Raw genomic sequence first — 5,491 nt, 5'->3', positions numbered from 1 at the left:
TAGACCCCTCTAGGACCCCCTGCCCCAATAGACCCCTATAGGACCCCATAGATTCTATAGGACCCCATAGACCATTATGGGACCCCCATAGACTACCCCTAGCATAGGACCCCCATAGACCCTATAGGAACCCTCCTTGTAGCCCCCTCCCCCCCCCCAAGCCGCACTGGGATCCTCAGATTCCTTCTCACTCCCCCTCCCCGTCCCCCCCGGTGCATTTGCCCCCCACCCACTTTAGAGCCTTTCTGAGACCCCCCACAACCCCCCCATTCCCCCCCCTTAAAGCCCCCAAGGATCCCCCTAATTCCCCCCCCACCTCCCAAGCCCCTTTGGGACCCTCAGAGCCCCTCCTAGAACAGACCCCCCCCTCCCTTGCTTCTAAGCCCCCCCCTCCCCCAAACTGGGCCCCCCCAGCCCTTCCCTATGTCCCCCCCCCCACAGGAAGCTGACGGGCAGCTGCCCCCGAGTACCCCCTGGAACCGGGGAGAGACCCCAGCCCCCCCCACGGCGTCGATCTGCAGCCCCCCCACGAGGAGCCCTGACCGAGGTGAGGAGCCCTTATGGGGGAGGCTAAGGGACCCTATGGGGGTCTAAGGGACCCTATGGGGGGCTAAGGACCCTATGGGGGTTCTAAGGGACCCTATGGGGTCTAAGGCCCCCTATGGGGTCTAAGGGACCCTATGGGGGGCTAAGGGACCCTATGGGGGCTAAGGGACCCTATGGGTGCCTAGGAAACCATGGACCCTATGGTTCCTATGGTCCTATGGGACCCTAGGAAATAGGGTCTGGGGGGGGATAACGTGGGTGAGGGTGGAAATAGGGTCTGGGGCTTGGGGGCTTAGAACTGGGGGGACAACATGGGTTGGGGGGCAGAACGGGGGCTCAGAAAAAGACATTGTCAGGTTGAGGGCTGAACCAAAGGGACCTTAAATGTCCTCAGTCCTTGGGGGTCCACATTAGGACCCATTGGGGGTCCACGTTGGGCGCCCCCAGCCCCTTTTTTGTGTCCCCCCCCCCCGTTGGGGCTGCGCTCCCTGCAATGTCCATGGCCGCCAGCAGTGGCGCTATAGCGCTGCGGCCGCCTGCAGTACCGGGGGCGTCCGCTGGGGGGCGCTGTAACGGGGCGTCAATGGCGTCTATGTTTTAAAGCGTGTGATCCGGTCCGGTCCCGGTTCGTTCCGGTTCGGTCCCGCAGGCGTTCGGGCGGCCCGGAGGGAGGTGGCGTTCAGCTGCAGGTCGTAGAGGCCGCGCGACGTTTAGCGGCAGCCCGGGGCGCCCCCGGAGCAGCGACGGCGCCGGCAGCGGCTGCAGGTGGAGGCGGCTCAAAGGCTGCGGCAGCTCCGGGCACAGCTGGGTAATGGGGGGCGATAAAGGGGGTCTATGGGGGATAAAGGGGGTCTATGGGGGATAAAGGGGTCTATGGGGGGATAAAGGGGTCTATGGGGGGATAAAGGGGTTTATGGGGGGATAAAGGGGTCTATGGGGTGATAAAGGGGGTCTATGGGGGGCTAAAGGGGGTCTATGGGGGGATAAAGGGGTCTATGGGGGATAAAGGGGGTCTATGGGGGATAAAGGGGTCTATGGGGGATAAAGGGGTTCTATGGGGAAAGGGGTCTAATGGGGGGCCAAAGGGGTCTATGGGGGGATAAAGGGGTCTGTGGGGGGAAACTGGGGGGCTGTGGGGGGTACAGGGGGATGGAGGGGGAAAATAGGGGTCTATGGGGGGATAGAGGGGTCTATGGGGGGATAAGGGGGTCTATGGGGGATAAAGGGGTCAATGGGGGCTAAAGGGGGTCTATGGGGGGGATAAAGGGGTCTATGGGGGATAAGGGGTCTATGGGGGGATAAAGGGTCTAGGGGATGAAAGGGGTTATGGGGGATAAAAGGGGTCTATGGGGTGATAAAGGGGTCTAGGGGGGCTAAAGGGGGTCTATGGGGGATAAAGGGGTCTATGGGGGGATAAGGGGGTCTATGGGGGATAAAGGGGGTCTATGGGGGATAAAGGGGGTCTATGGGGGGATAAAGGGGGTCTATGGGGGGCTAAAGGGGTCTGTGGGGGGATAAAGGGGGTCTGTGGGGGGATAAAGGGGGTCTGTGGGGGGATAAAGGGGGTCTGTGGGGGATAAAGGGCCTATGGGGGGATAAGGGGTCTATGGGGGATAAAGGGGTCTATGGGATAGGGGGTCTGTGGGGGTAAAGGGGGTCGGGGGGGGGATAAGGGGTCTGTGGGGGGTAAAGGGGGTGTATGGGGATAAAGGGGGTCTAATGGGGAATAAAGGGGGGTCTATGGGGGCTAAAGGGGTCTATGGGGGGATAAAGGGGGTCTATGGGGGGATAAAGGGGTCTGTGGGGGGATAAAGGGGCCTATGGGGGGAATAAGGGGTCTATGGGGGTAAGGGGGGTCTACTGGGGGATAAAGGGTCTGTGGGGGGATAAGGGGTCTGGTGGGGGATAAAGGGGGTCTGTGGGGGGTAAAGGGGTCTATGGGGGGCTAAAAGGGGTCTGTGGGGGGCTAAAGGGGTCTATGGGGGCTAAAGGGTCTGGGGGATAAGGGGGTCTATGGGGGGATAAAGGGGGTCTATGGGGGGTTAAAGGGGTCTATGGGGGATAAAGGGGGTCTATGGGGGGATAAAAGGGGGTCTATGGGGGATAATAGGGGGTCTATGGGGGGATAAAGGGTCTGTGGGGGATAAAGGGGGTCTGTGGGGGATAAAGGGGGTCTGTGGGGGGATAAAGGGGGTCTATGGGGATAAAAGGGGTCTGTGGGGGGATAAAGGGGGTCTATGGGGGGATAAAGGGGGTCTATGGGGGGATAAAGGGGTCTATGGGGGGATAAAGGGGGTCTATGTGGGGCTAAAGGGGGTCTATGGGGGGCTAAGAGGGGTCCTAAAGGGGTCTGTGGGGCGATGGGGGGGGTCTAAAGGGGTCCTAGGGGGGCTGGGGACGCTGCGCCCCCCCCCCCTCGGCCGAGCAGCGGCGCAGCCAGAAGTGGATGGCGCTGGAGGGGCTGCGGGATTGGTACCTGCGGCACACGGGGGGGCCACACAACGCCCCCCCCCCAAATACAACAACCACAACGAGGCCGCAGCCCCCGGCCTGGCCCCCCCCACAACACACACGGCGCCGAGAGCCCCCCCCCCCCGGGCTGCCCCACTCCATCAGCTACGCAGGGGCGCTGACCCCCAGGTACGGGGGGCAACGGGGGTATCAGGCACCTCTGTTTTAATTGGGGGGGGGGAGTTTGGGACCCCCCCAATGTCAGCCTTGTTTGTAGGGGACCCCCACCCCATAATATCCCTATAATAGCCCCATAAGACCCCCATAATAGCCCCAAATATGGGGGGCAACAGGGGTACCAGGCACCTCTGTTTTAATTGGGGGGGGGGAGTTTGGGACCCCCCCAATATCAGCCTTGTTTGTAGGGGACCCCCACCCCATAATATGCCCACAAGACCCCCATAAGACCCCCATAAGACCCCCGTAATACCCCCAAATATGGGGGGCAACGGGGGTACCAGGCACCTCTGTTTTAATTGGGGGGGGGAGTTTGGGAGCCCCCCAATATCAGCCTTGTTTGTAGGGGACACCCACCCCATAATATCCCCATAAGACCCCCAAATATGGGGGGCACTGGGGGTACGAGGCACCCCTGTTTTAATTGGGGGGGGGGGAGTTTGGGACCCCCCCAATATCAGCCTTGTTTGTAGGGGACCCCCACCCCATAATACCCCCATAAGACTCCCATAAGACCCCAGTAATACCCCCAGATATGGGGGGCAATGGGGGTACCAGGCACCCCTGTTTTAATTGGGGGGGGGGGAGTTTGGGACCCCCCCCAATATGAGCCTTGTTTGTAGGGGACCCCCACCCCATAAGACCCCCATAATACCCCCATAATACCCCCAAATATGGGGGGCACTGGGGGTACCACACTCCCCTCTTTTAATTGGGGGGGGGGGGCTTAAATTGTGCTTTGGACACTACATAAATATGGGGAGGGGGCTTAGTTTGGGTCCCCCCATAATGAGTCCCCTTTATAGAGTTCTCGCCGAACTGCGGCTATCCTGATAACGCGAGATCCAGTCGAGTACAACATTAACCACGTCTCCCTACTACTCTCCGGACAATATAATATATCGACATGAGTGCAAACGAGGACGAGTCTCTCTAAACGATTGGTTCATCTGAGGGCACCTGTGCTCTCTTCACGAACTGAGCCAGTCTACTACCACACTCCTATTCACAATAATTGGCTAGAGTTCACAGGACCACTCGCCAACTGAAAATTTGCACCCACCCTCAATTTTCCGCCCTCAATTTCGATGTTCCCCCCCCCCCCACCCAAATGCCCCAATCTTCTTCTTTTCCCCCTAAAATTCCTCGCTTTTATCGTTTAATTCTGGGCTTTAGGGGGGGCTGGCGGGTGGCGTCTTTCCTATAGGGGGGGGGCTGTTCTGTCCTATGGGGGGGCCCTGTCTTCCTTGGGGGGGGGGGCGGCTGATTCCTATGGGGTCCCCTAGTTATTTCCTACTGGGGGTGGGGGCTGCGTTTCCTTATGGGGGGGGCTTGTTCTCTTATGGGGGTCCCTGTCTTTTCCTATATGTGTGGGGGGGGGGCTGTTCTTTCCCTATAGGGGGGTGCGGGCGTCTGTCCATGGTGGTCCCTGTTCTTCCTATGGGGTGGGGGCTGTTTCCGAATGGTCCTGTTCTCCTAGGGGGGCCTGTTCGCCTATGGGGGGCTGTTCCTCATGGGGGGAGCTGTCCTGATGGGAGTGGGCTGTTCCTATGGGGTCCCTGTTCTTTCCTATGGGGGGGGCTGTTGTCCTATGGGGTCTCCTGTTCTTCCTATTGGGGCGGGCTCGTTCCTATGGGGTTCCCCGTGTTCCCTCTATGTCTCTTAAACTGCTCCATTATCTTTTCTCTCTTTCCCTAATGTCATCACGCATTTCTGTGTTATTTAACAGACCATCTTCACGCCCTGTTTTTCTCTCCACCGCCCCCCGCCCCCCCATGTTCACCCCTGCCTTTTCAGGACCCCCCCTCGGCCGACCGACCCGCAGCCCCTTCCGGGATCGCCTGGTGTGTGAACCCCGCATCATTTTAGGGGGCGGGGGGGCGGGGGGGGGACCCCCCCAGTGTTATATGTTATGGGGCAGGAGCCCCATCTAAGTGGAAGGCAGCCCCCAAGTGTGGGGCAGCCTGCCCCCCACTCCTACCCCCCCCCAAGGCCCTGGTTGATGAGGATTGCTGTATATTCTCTCCCCCCCCACCAGCTTGCATGTAGCCCCCATCCCCTCCCCCCCCAAAAGGAGGGTCCCACGTGTGGGGGGTGGAGGAGTTTGGGTGAATGGTGGGATTTTGGGGCTGTACAGCGTTGATACAATACAGGGCGAAGCGCTGTTGCCCCAGTCCACTTCATAGGCTGCGCTTTATTTGGGGGGGGGGGGGGGGGCTGCGGGGCGCCCATATGGCTGTATGGGGCCGTATCGTCC

This window comes from Coturnix japonica, unplaced genomic scaffold (assembly GCF_001577835.2).
Source record: "Coturnix japonica isolate 7356 unplaced genomic scaffold, Coturnix japonica 2.1 chrUnrandom507, whole genome shotgun sequence".
In the NCBI taxonomy this organism is placed as follows: domain Eukaryota; kingdom Metazoa; phylum Chordata; class Aves; order Galliformes; family Phasianidae; genus Coturnix; species Coturnix japonica.
The sequence above is the reverse complement of the archived record's forward strand: the minus strand, read 5'-3'. Positions refer to the sequence as shown.